The following is a 12,142-nucleotide window of genomic DNA, read 5'->3' as shown; positions in this document are numbered from 1 at the left end:
CAATACTGCGGCCCCCAAAACGGACCCCATCAACGCTTCGGCTGCGCCTAGAAATTCTGTCCATAAAGGTTATGAACAGAATCGGCGACAAAGGGCAGCCTTGGCGGAGTCCTACCCCCACTGGGAACGATTCCGACTTACTGCCGGCAATGCGAACCAAACATCGGTGGTATAGTGACCGAACAGCCCGTATCAGGGGGTTCGGTACCCCATACCCACGAAGCACCCCCCACAGAACTCCCCGAGGGACACGGTCAAACGCCTTCTCCAAGTCCACAAAACACATGTAGACTGGTTGGGCGAATTCCCACATACCCTCAAGGACCCTGCTAAGGGTGTAGAGCTGGTCCACTGTTCCACGGCCGGGACGAAAACCACACTGCTCCTCCTCAATCTGAGGCTCGACTTCCCGACGGACCCTCCTCTCCAGTACCCCTGAATAGACCTTACCAGGGAGGCTGAGGAGTGTGATCCCTCTGTAGTTGGAACACACCCTCCGGTCCCCCTTTTTAAAAAGAGGGACTACCACCCCGGTCTGCCAATCCAGAGGCACTCTCCCTGTTGACCACGCGATGTTGCAGAGGTGTGTCAACCAGGACAGCCCCACAACATCCAGAGCCTTGAGGAACTCCGGGCGGATCTCATCCACCCCTGCGGCCTTGCCACCGAGGAGCTTTTTAACCACATCGGTGACTTCAACCACAGAGATAGGAGAGCCCACCTCAGAGTCCCCAGGCTCTGCTTCCTCCAAGGAAGGCGTGTTGGTGGAGTTGAGGAGGTCTTCGAAGTACTCTGCCCACCGGTTCACAACGTCCCGAGTCGAAGTCAGCAGCGCCCCATCCCCACTGTACACAGTGTTAGTGGTGCACTGCTTCCCCCTCCTGAGACGTCGGATGGTGGACCAGAATTTCCTCGAAGCCGTCCGGAAGTCGGCTTCCATGGCCTCACCGAACTCTTCCCACACTCGGGTTTTTGCCTCGGCGACCACCGAAGCCGCGGTCCGCTTGGCCAGTCGATACCCGTCAGCTGCCTCTGGGGTCCCACAGGCCATAAAGGCTCGATAGGACTCCTTCTTCAGTTTGACGGCATCCCTTACTGCTGGTGTCCACCAGCGAGTACGGGGGTTGCCGCCACGACAGGCACCAACCACCTTACGGCCACAACTCAGATTGGCCGCCTCAACAATAGAGGCACGGAACACGGTCCACTCGGGCTCAATGTCCCCCGCCTCCACCGGAACATGGGAAAAACTCTGTCGGAGGTGGGAGTTGAAACTCCTTCTGACAGGAGATTCCGCCAGACGCTCCCAACAAACCCTCACTATACGTTTGGGTCTGCCAGGACGGACCGGCATCTTCCCCCACCATCGGAGCCTACTCACCACCAGGTGGTGATCAGTTGACAGCTCCGTCCCTCTCTTCACCCGAGTGTCCAGAACATGCGGCCGCAAATCCGATGATACAACTACAAAGTCGATCATCGAACTGCGGCCTAGGGTGTCCTGGTGCCAAGTGCACATATGGACACCCTTATGTTTGAACAAGGTGTTCGTTATGGACAATCCGTGACGAGCACATAAGTCCAATAACAAAATACCACTCGGGTTCAGATCGGGGGGGCCGTTCCTCCCAATCACGCCCCTCCAGGTCTCACTGTCATTGCCCACGTGAGCATTGAAGTCCCCCAGCAGAACAAGGGAGTCCCCAGCAGGAGTACTCTCCAGCACACCCTCCAAGGACTCAAAAAAGGGTGGGTATGCTGAGCTGCTGTTTGGTGCATATGCACAAACAACAGTCAGGACCCGTCCACCCACCCGAAGGCGGAGGGAGGCAACCCTCTCGTCTACCGGTGTGAACCCCAATGTACAGGCACTGAGCCGGGGGGCAATGAGTATGCCCACACCTGCTCTGCGCCTCTCACCGTGAGCAACTCCAGAGTGGAAGAGAGTCCAACCCCTCTCGAGGGAACTGGTACCAGAACCCAGGCTGTGTGTGGAGGCAAGTCCGACTATATCCAGTCGGAAATTCTCTGCCTCACACACCAGCTCGGGCTCCTTCCCTGCCAGAGAGGTGACATTCCATGTCCCAAGAGCTAGCTTCTGCAGCCGAGGATCGGACCGCCAGGGTCCCCGCCTTTGGCTGCTGCCCAGCTCACATAGCACCCGACCCCTTTGGCCCCTCTCATGGGTGGTGAGCCCATGGGAAGGGGGACCCACGTTGCCTCTTCGGGCTGTGCCCGACCGGGCCCCATGGGTGTAGGCCCGGCCACCAGGCGCTTGCCAACGAGCCCCACCTCCAGGCCTGGCTCCAGAGGGGGGCCCCGGTGACCCGCGTCCGGGCAAGGGAAACCTAGATCCATTTATTTCATTCATCATAGGGGTCTTTGAGCCGTGCTTTGTCTGGCCCCTCACCTAGAACCTGTTTGCCATGGGTGACCCTGCCAGGGGCATAAAGCCCCAGACAACTTAGCTTCTAGGATCATTGGGACACACAAACCCCTCCACCACGGTAAGGTGACGACTCTCGGAGGGGGCTTCTTGTTCCTTGTGCGGACATTTCCTTGTGGACTCCTCGTGCTTCTCCCTGAGTGATTTTGTGAAGACTCTTAAATAAACTACGGCAAGTGTTGGCTTCCACGATACCTGCCTGTTGTCGTGCTGTTGGGGTCACATCCAAACCCTAACATTGTGTAAAGGTCATTCAACGTCAAAGTCAGTGGTGGCTTAGGATTTTGCATGGCATTGAAACAGTGTGTGTGTGGTTTTTTTTAGGCTTTGGTTTCATACGCATCAATCACTTCCTTTATTCAGCTATGGAGAAAACATGATTTGTTTGCATAAGACATTGCCTGCAGTGCAGCAGCCTCACACACATCTCTTCCGGTGTGACTATTGCTAGTTCCTGCTTCATTCTCTTCCTTGTCTCCCATTAAAACCATCTCATCTTCCTCCTCATCCTTCTCTAAGACCAGCACAACTTCCTCATCGCCACCGCCATAACTGGGGTTACCCAGTCCCTCAATAACCACTGTGCTCTTCACCTTCACCGCTGCATATAATAACATGAATAATCATAATATGTATTTTGTTCTTAATACACAAAGGCAATGCATCTATGAAAAGGCCAGACATAAATCAAACACACACAGACAACCCTCTAGCAAGGTTTATGCTCCTTTGTGACAAAGTGTTCCAATTCTTTTGCTCTCATATCAAATAATATGTTGACAGTGTTGGGAAAGTTCATTTTTATTAAAAGTTAAGTTCACAAATTTTAAAATGAGGTCATAATTCAAAACTTTAAACTAACTTCACAGTTCAAAATGAACTTCTTTTATTTTCCTTTTCTTATTTGGTTGTCCAATAAGTTGCTGGGAGCCATTCCCCTCAAATCACTGGCATTGCCCGAGCTTACCCCCCCCCACCCCAACCCCCTCCCCCATTCAGTCCAGACTACTTCCAGAGCTGCAACACTTACCCTACAATTAACAGGAAAAAAAAGTTGTTGCTTGAGTGAATGCTTTTTTTCTTAAAAGATGAATTAAAATAAAAACTGGACTGGAGTCCTGAATGTGCAAGCACAAGTACACGCTAAGGTACAAGGGTGAGGTAGGAAATTAGCTCTCGCTCACTCGAACTACACCCCTGGCTCCTGAGACTTCCGGTGACCCCCTGCATGTACCCTCACCTCATGAAATCCAAAGCAAAAAGACTTGAATGCCTACCAGGGACTAACAATCAGTAGCCTAACTTCCTATTTGTTGCCAACCAAGACAGATTTCCCTGAGTGAGGTAACAGCCTCTTTTCTCTCCTCACCCCCACCCCGCCATCATGATTTACATTTTGCATTTGGCTGAATGGGTATTAGTAGGTTGAATTGGAAAATATGAAATTCATCTCCTTCCATATGAAATCTCGTTTCCTGTGTGTTTAGCTGAGTTATCTCCTGGATGTCCAACTAAACCTGCCACTCTGGCACAAAAATGAGCTGTCCTTCATAAAAATGTTCACGCACGCCAGAATGAGCGCATTCATCAGATCCATGAACGGGTTCATGAACTTTCATTTACTGAACTTATTCAGGTACAACGTAAATACCACTTAACTTCTTAAAGCGCAATGTTACATAAACACAAAGTTAGTTCTCACAGAGTCTTGATCATTTTCTTCTGGAGAGCAAAAACAATCATGTGATAAATGAGGACTAATGTCTAGTATTTAACATCTTTATTTAATTGTAAAGTGAGACCAAAACCATTTGCATAAATAACGCATTGTTTTCTGCCCACAGTAAAAGTTGCAAGGGATTCTCATAAAGATTAAAAGAAAAAATGGGTTTATAACATTTCCTTATTTGAAACGTCATCATTTGTTTTCCATGCAAAGGGCAATTGTTTTTTAAAATAATCTCCATCTAGTAATCGCAGTGCATTGTGGGTAGTCGTGTTTCATCAGACAAGTCGCTGCAGAAAGCCTGACTGTGGTCATTCGAACTGGTCCTCCTGTGTTACATTCCTTTCTATACACCGTTGAAGACAATGGCTTTTCACTCAACATTTTTATCAAGCTGATCTCACAGTTGTTCAGTGTACGCTGTCAAGACGACCGCAATTAGGGAGCAAGACGCTCAGTTTCCTGGCTCGTGAAGTTTGAGTTTGGCTTGCGGTTGACCTGCGTTAACATACCCAGTGTATCCAACACATAGTGATAACAGTTGACGTTGCCTGCTAGTTCTGATACTGAGCCAATTGTCATGCTTGCATCGCTGATGGTGTAGTGGTACACTCGCCTGACTTGTGTCCGGTCAATGTGGGATACGTTCCTGCTCAGTGACAGTGTGGATGTTGGTATGAATAGTTGGTTGTCTCTATACGTGCCCTGCGATTGGGTGGCGACCATTTCAGGGTGTAGTTTTCCTTCCGCCCAAAGTCAACTGGGATAGGCTCCAGCAACTCCCTGTGACCCTCCTCAGGATAAGCGGTGTTGTGAAAATGGATGGATGGCTGGAGGTCGTGCTTGCCTCAGCAGCATCTTGCTTAATCCTTATTCTACTGAAAAGATCATTTTCCTTCAATCTTTTCTTCAACAAGCATTTTCTTTTCACCTGCCTTCTCTCTGGCTACAGCGGAAGTGTCCTTGGATTAAGCCCCAAACCCCAAATTTCCTCCAGGTTGGCAGTGTAAAGAAAAAAGTCTTCTCAATTGCCTTTGGTTAAAGACAGAATAAACAAAAATGAAAATGTTCACGTTTTTATATCATCAAATTGCTTAAAATTGGAATGGAGTCTGATCTCCACAAAAATGAGGTCACATTCCAAGTGGTGTGGGGGTTGGAGCCAAAGCACTCAGGGCTTGGAAATATAGTATGCAACTTAAATTAATGGTGGCACAACATCAACAGTCCGACAAAACAGCACAGGCTTTAACACACGCTTTAACTCTAGTGATGTGTCTGCCACTGCCTCCTGTGCCTGAGCCACATTTCCACACACTCGTATCATATTATAGCTTGATGCTTTACTGGGACAAGGGTTATGACACAGAAGATAAGATCCCGCATCTTCTTACGCAGCCCTCCTCGCATGGAGCCCTTGGCCTTGTCTGTAGCCTGTCAACGCTGTACCAATCTGGCACGCCCACCGCATGGGCGGCAACGGAGGTAGCTGCATCTCACGTTTCAGCATGGGTTGTCCAGCAGCCAGCAAGTTTTTTAGGTGTTGCGGCAGTATGTAAATAATTTGCAAGGATTTTATTGATGGAGAATGAAAAAGACCAAACCCCAAGACACACTAGGGGATGGCTGTCAGGCAAAAAGAAACTGTTGGCTTCTTGGACTTATTACGGATACTTGATGCCTTGAAGACTTGAAGCCATGATGGAAGGGAAAGCATGATCCAAGTGAAGATCATCAAGGATGGTGCAATCAGGTTTTTTCTCAGACCTGTCTAGAAAGTCATTCTTCTTCAATCCATATCTATTTCAGTGACAACCTAGATTTGTATTGGTTTTGTTGGCTTGACATCTTCCATTTGCCGGGCAGGGAGGATTCGGCGCCTTTAAAGGACCGCTGCGGTCAAAATAGTTTCACGAACAAGCTCACTCTTTGATTTTGTTTTTGACACCATCCGTGAACAGACCAGATGGTTAGCAGATCCCACAAACGTACACTGAGACAAATGACAAGTGCTAAAAATATTTACCAAAAAACTAAGGACTCACAAAGTGTAAACAGAAAGCGCGGACAACACAGAACCAGGAAAAGTAATATGAACAAAAAACATCCCCCAAAAATGCAAAAACAAAATGGCAAAAGTCCAATTACAAGAGCAATCATCCGGTAATAACAAGAAATCCAAAAATACAAAACAATTAACTATCAAAGCCAGGGCGACTATAAACATGAATGCAGCACCAAGACAATATTTCTTGAGCAACGGCAAGCATTGTCAACAATCCAACAAAGGCTTGGATCTTGACAGTCCTAAAATACAATACCGTTTCTGTGAGCTAGTGCAATATTAATGTTCACAACACTCAAACACTGATAGTAAACTCAACATTTTAACGAAAATCTAGTCAAGTTTGTTATTTCTGGCAAGGTTCACTGTTTTCTTTTGCAGTGCAATTAAAGAGAATGCTTTAATGATTGACACGTAGACTGCCAACGGATGAATGAACAGTGACTAAAAATCTGATCAAGGCTGTACAAGTTTCATCAAGGAAATCTGCTGGAGTTGTTGGGTTCCGTGGAAAGCTTATTCTGTTGCAGTCTGTTATGATGCAATGTAACAGACTAGCCCCCCGCTGCTCGAGACAATTGTCTCATTCACCAATAAATGCATAGGAACGTACGGACATTTTTTTGTTTGTTTGTTGATGTGTGTGTGAGCCTGCCTGTGAGCTTTAAGCAATAAAACGCAATGTAAACAATAACAGTTTTGGATGGAGAGAAATGTGCACCTTTCTTCCATCCAAAATCCACAAAAAAAATAATTTTTAATACATGTCTTTCATCATTATGAGAACTTATGAGCGTTTTTGGTAAACTGTGTGTCATCAAGTCAAATCAGATCCCTGATGGTACATTAGCTTGCATGTTAGCTATTTTAATGCAGTGAACAAAGTTATTCACTGCTTTGTAGGTATTTATGGAACATCCATCCATCCTTTTTCTGATCTGCTTTATCCTCACAAGGGTTGGGGGCGTGGTGGAGCCTATCCCAGCTGTCTTCAGACAGTAGGCGGGGGACACCCTGAGCTGGTCGCTAGCCAATCGGAGGGCACACAGAGACGAACAACCATTCGCTATAAACCATTTCAATCACTCGATGCATGTACCCCCGTTGCAATTTGAACACCTGCCTGTCCAAGGTCTCATTCAGTATGCCTCGATATTTCCAAGCATCACCCTTTAAACTTGTGTTGACTTGGCTTAATACTTCGGCTTACTCCCCAAATCTTTATTGCGTTCATCATTTTGCTTGTGAAGAATGTGAAAAAAGACAATTTTTTGGCAAGAGGAAAAAGATAGTCAACAGTCTACTTTCCTGATCTTCTTTGACATTAAATGAAAAGCTGTGCGCCTTTTGTCTCTGCACAAGCAGGGGCCTCCATCTACATGAGGCTCTTCACGGTGAGAGAAACCACAACTTCTGTGCTGCCTGCATTAATTATAGCTTAGGCAAGGAGTGCACCTTATTCTAAAATTATTCTGCAAGGTTGAGCACATAACACTCTCTCCGCTGAACTACAGGGCCAGATTTTCTTTTTTAATGGGGCCACGTTTCATTTGGACTTTGTGCTCATACATTTCTGATGTCTTCTTTTGTGTTGCAATCCCATGGCTAAAGCAGACCGCATCTTAGCTGCGACAGGCTTTGAGAAATCTTGAACAGGCTACTTCTCAGTGTCGTCCAATGTCACAGTTCAGATGACGGCCTTTGCAAATCTGCATGATTTGAAATTCATATCGTTTCATTCATGGGCATGCACACATTTCCATCCATCCGTTATCTGAAATGCTTTTAACCCCACAAGGGTCGCAGGTCTATAGTTCTTTGTAAAAAAGCTGCAAAAGCAAGTGCAACGTGTATGTTTTTTTATCTACCAATGAAAGAAAAGGGAATACAGCCCATGGGATTACCGTTTCTGCCGCTAGATGAAAACCACCATATCCAGAAGCCTCACTCATCAATACTTTTAAAAGTATACATATACACAAATCTTGAAAATGAGGGGGAAGACAAATATGTATTTATTTTTTCGTAGTGGTCTGAAAGTGCATGTCCAAAGAAGAATTGCGGACCTTTCACAAAGCGTTTGTCATGATTTGCGTGGTGGTAGTTGGAGGACCCTAAAAAGAAGGGAGGCAGGGAGGAGAAGGGTGACCAAGATGTATTTAACAAAAATACAAACAGGAGTACACCGGAAAATTACTCACTAGAAATATTCAAACAAAGTCCTGGAAATGATGAGGTAGACAAAGTAACAAAAGAAAACTGTGGCAGAAAACAAAACGTGACAGGCGCGGAGCACACACTCACAATGACTCAACAAAGACTGACAGAACTTAAGGAACTAAATACGAGCAAAGACAACGAGAAACACTTGGACAAGACACAAAGTGTTGAGGGAGCTGATTGGTTAAACACAAGGGACACTGATGACGAGAACAGGTGGTGACAAAAATGGCACATGAGGAAACAAAACCAAGTCTTTAATTTGGTTATTTTGCACAGTCGTCACGTTTGTGCGGTCGCACTCGAATGTTTGTTTGAACCAAGTAATTTGCGTTACAGCTGGACCCGGCACTTCACTTCTGGGTTTGGCCGTTGGGATTTGGACTCCTTTTGCTCGATCCCAGTTATGTTTGCTGAATGCTTTCCCATGTTTGGAATAATGAATATTGATAATACATAGTTTAAAAAACCATTCATTCATTCATTTATTCATTCATCTTCCGAGCCGCTTGATCCTCACTAGGGTCGCGGGCGTGCTGGAGCCTATCGCAGCTGTCTTCGGGCAGTAGGCGGGGGACACCCTGAATCGGTTGCCAGCCAATCGCAGGGCACACAGAAACGAACAACCATTCGCACTCACACTCACACCTAGGGACAATTTAGAGTGTTCAATCAGCCTGCCACGCATGTTTTTAGAATGTGGGAGGAAACCGGAGCACCCGGAGAAAACCCACGCAGGCCCGGGGAGAACATGGAAACTCCACACAGGGAGGCCGGAGCTGGAATCGAACCCGGTACCTCTGCACTGTGAAGCCGACGTGCTAACCACTGGACTACCGGGCCGCCCAGTTTAAAAACCATGGTTGATTTAACTATTGATTATTATTATTGTGAAGTTGAAGGTATTAAATTCATGTAATATTAATGGTAGTGGTAATAATAATCAAAAAATACTCTGATGATGCCACATGAGTACACCAGTTTTTGATCCATTTATTTTTTGGAATAAACCTGGAGTACACAGCTGCTGATGTAATGTTCATTGTTAATGCATAGCTTTCAAACATTGACCCTTGAAACATTATACTTTTGAGTTTTGGAATTCTTGATTATCAATATCAGTGAAAATAGAAAAATGGGTTCCCATGATGAACGTTTACGGAACCCAACATTTGTTATCGTGGTTTCCCATTGGGTAATCCGACGGAACCGAAAAACGGTTACCATGAATTTCCGAAATCCTCAGGCCTGCTCTTGATTGATTTAAATTTTTGCAGCATTTGTTTATCATTGTATGTATATGTTGTTGTTTGTGTTATTATCATATGCAATTGAATAAGTAGGCCCTTTCAGAATTCGAAATTTGGGACTCTCTCAATCCATAATGGCACATGTACTTTTCTGATCAGCGAGGCCCTGGGACTCGCTGCCGGTAAAGTGTAAAATTATATAATTATTGTGATTGACTTCTATGCAAAGTCATTTCTCAAATTGTGTTTAGTGCCACGTCATGCCTGTTGAGTGTTGATTTACTTCATATTAAGAAACTACTGCACTAAAACATTAATTCATAAATGTATACCATATGATTTAAAAAAAAATTCTCAGTATAAATAACACGTACCCTGACTGTTCTACTCTTTGAATAAAAACACTTCATTCAAGCGTCAGGGAGTGCAAAGGGTTATGATGGAGGGGTGTTGCAAATCATGAAGACCTGCCAAGTGGTATGATAGCATTGTTTAATACATGTCCTTGGCTCGGCCTCAGTTTCAAAATCAATCCTTGGTCCTTGGCCTTGCCCTCAGAGGCAAGTCCTTGGTCCTTGGCCTTGGCCTTGCCCCGGAAAATTTTCCAAGTCCTTGGCCTTGGCCTAGGAGTCAAGTCCTTGGCCTTGGCCTTGGCCTCAGGTTGCCGGTCCTTGGACACAACACTGATAATTCCAAGAGCATCGATCAATGGAATGAAGATGAGCATATGAGCCAGTCATCATCATGGGGCACGAAATGTTTGTGGTCCAAACTTTTCCATCTTCATTGTCTTGGAGCTGTGCCAGGAATTCTGTCATGCAACATCACGTGTGGCTGTCAGTGCAGAATTTATATGCTGATTAGGCAACCACACTGTTTGGCTTACGTCGACAAGATAGCATAAATCAGATTCATCTCAATGAATTAATCAATCAAAACACTTCAATGGGGAATTCAATAGGAATGAGGAGCAACATGAATATAAAAATGCACAAAACATCAACAACATTAGATTGCACACAAATAGAAAAATCAGTGCATAATTGATGATTAATTAAGTGAAACTGGATGAGTGAAACATGGAAGCACGGTTAAACTGACAAGTTGGACTGATGATTACAGGTGGGTTACGGCTTGAAAAAAATAACGGACTGACGAGTACTGCCAGTTACCCAGGCCACTGACGAATGACGAGTGACGAACGGGCAAAGTTTAATAAATTGCCAACCTCTGGAATATAATTATCAGTTTGTTCTTGTTTGTTTGTTTTTTTAATTAACAGTTTTCAGGCTGCCAAAGCACTCTGTCAGTTCATGTATTGTCTCTATTGTTTCATGTTAGCCATAAACCTCACTGGTGTGGAGGTATTGTTTTGAATGCTTTTTGTTCTTTTGGTTGTTTGTTTGCTGCCTTTCCAGCATTTCCTATATTTTGTTCTTCTACTTCTTCCTTTCATAACTTTGCTGCTGTGAATTGGGAATTTCTCCATTGCAAGACGAATAAAAGTCTTATTATCTTATCTTATCTTATCTTATCTTATCTTGTTATTCAATGATGCCTTGTGGAGGAGTGTCACATGTGTATCTGAATAAGGGCGGGGATGGCAGAATCTATTTTCTCAGATCACCATCATAGTCCACTTGCGTTTTGTCCAAGTGTGACAGTGACTGACCACTTTCAGTGTACGGAGCATCCACTGAAGTGCAACAATATTACCTTGTGCATACAAATGTGTCAATAAAGCGAGATGTGCAAGTGTAGGCTTTTAGGTAACTAAATCAAAAGTAGATCTAAACTTTGGCTTACTCTGTATAGGGCATACATATGGCCCTTCCTCTAAAAGACTGATTGTATTCATCACCTCAGCTCGTGGCAAAAAATGGCACTCGGCCTCTGATGGCATGTACACAGCTCATGGAGAGCCATCATGCTAAAGGCCAGGTTTGTTTGAAGTCGGCTTTGCAATGCATCAGTGGCGATGACCTACATTCCCCATCACTCCTTCCTCCAAGAGTGTGTGGCAAGGCGGCCTCATTTCAGCATTCTCCATCCTCCAACTATGTCAGCTCACATATAAACATTTGCCACAGAAGACACATTGTGACAAAATGCCCCTGACCCACACCCACATTCCCCATGTTTGTCCCTTGGGATGAAGGTGGAAGGCCGAGTCAAACAGTAGAGGGGAGGCAGATGCTGGGAATAGTAATGCAAAATGAGTAAAAGCAACACACACATAAAAAGGAAACAAACACATCCATTTAATTTATGTAAGTGCACACATGAATTGTGCGAGTTTGACTGACTAAATGAGCAAGTGGCGAAATGTTAACATATTTGGAAGCGGTCAATGTCCTTAAGGTACCCTTTTCACGTTTTTCCTCATTTATTCACATCTAAATGTGGCTACTAAAAACTTTCCCACGCACCCCACA

This window comes from Hippocampus zosterae, chromosome 2, assembly GCF_025434085.1.
Source record: "Hippocampus zosterae strain Florida chromosome 2, ASM2543408v3, whole genome shotgun sequence".
NCBI lineage: Eukaryota > Metazoa > Chordata > Actinopteri > Syngnathiformes > Syngnathidae > Hippocampus > Hippocampus zosterae.
The sequence above is the reverse complement of the archived record's forward strand: the minus strand, read 5'-3'. Positions refer to the sequence as shown.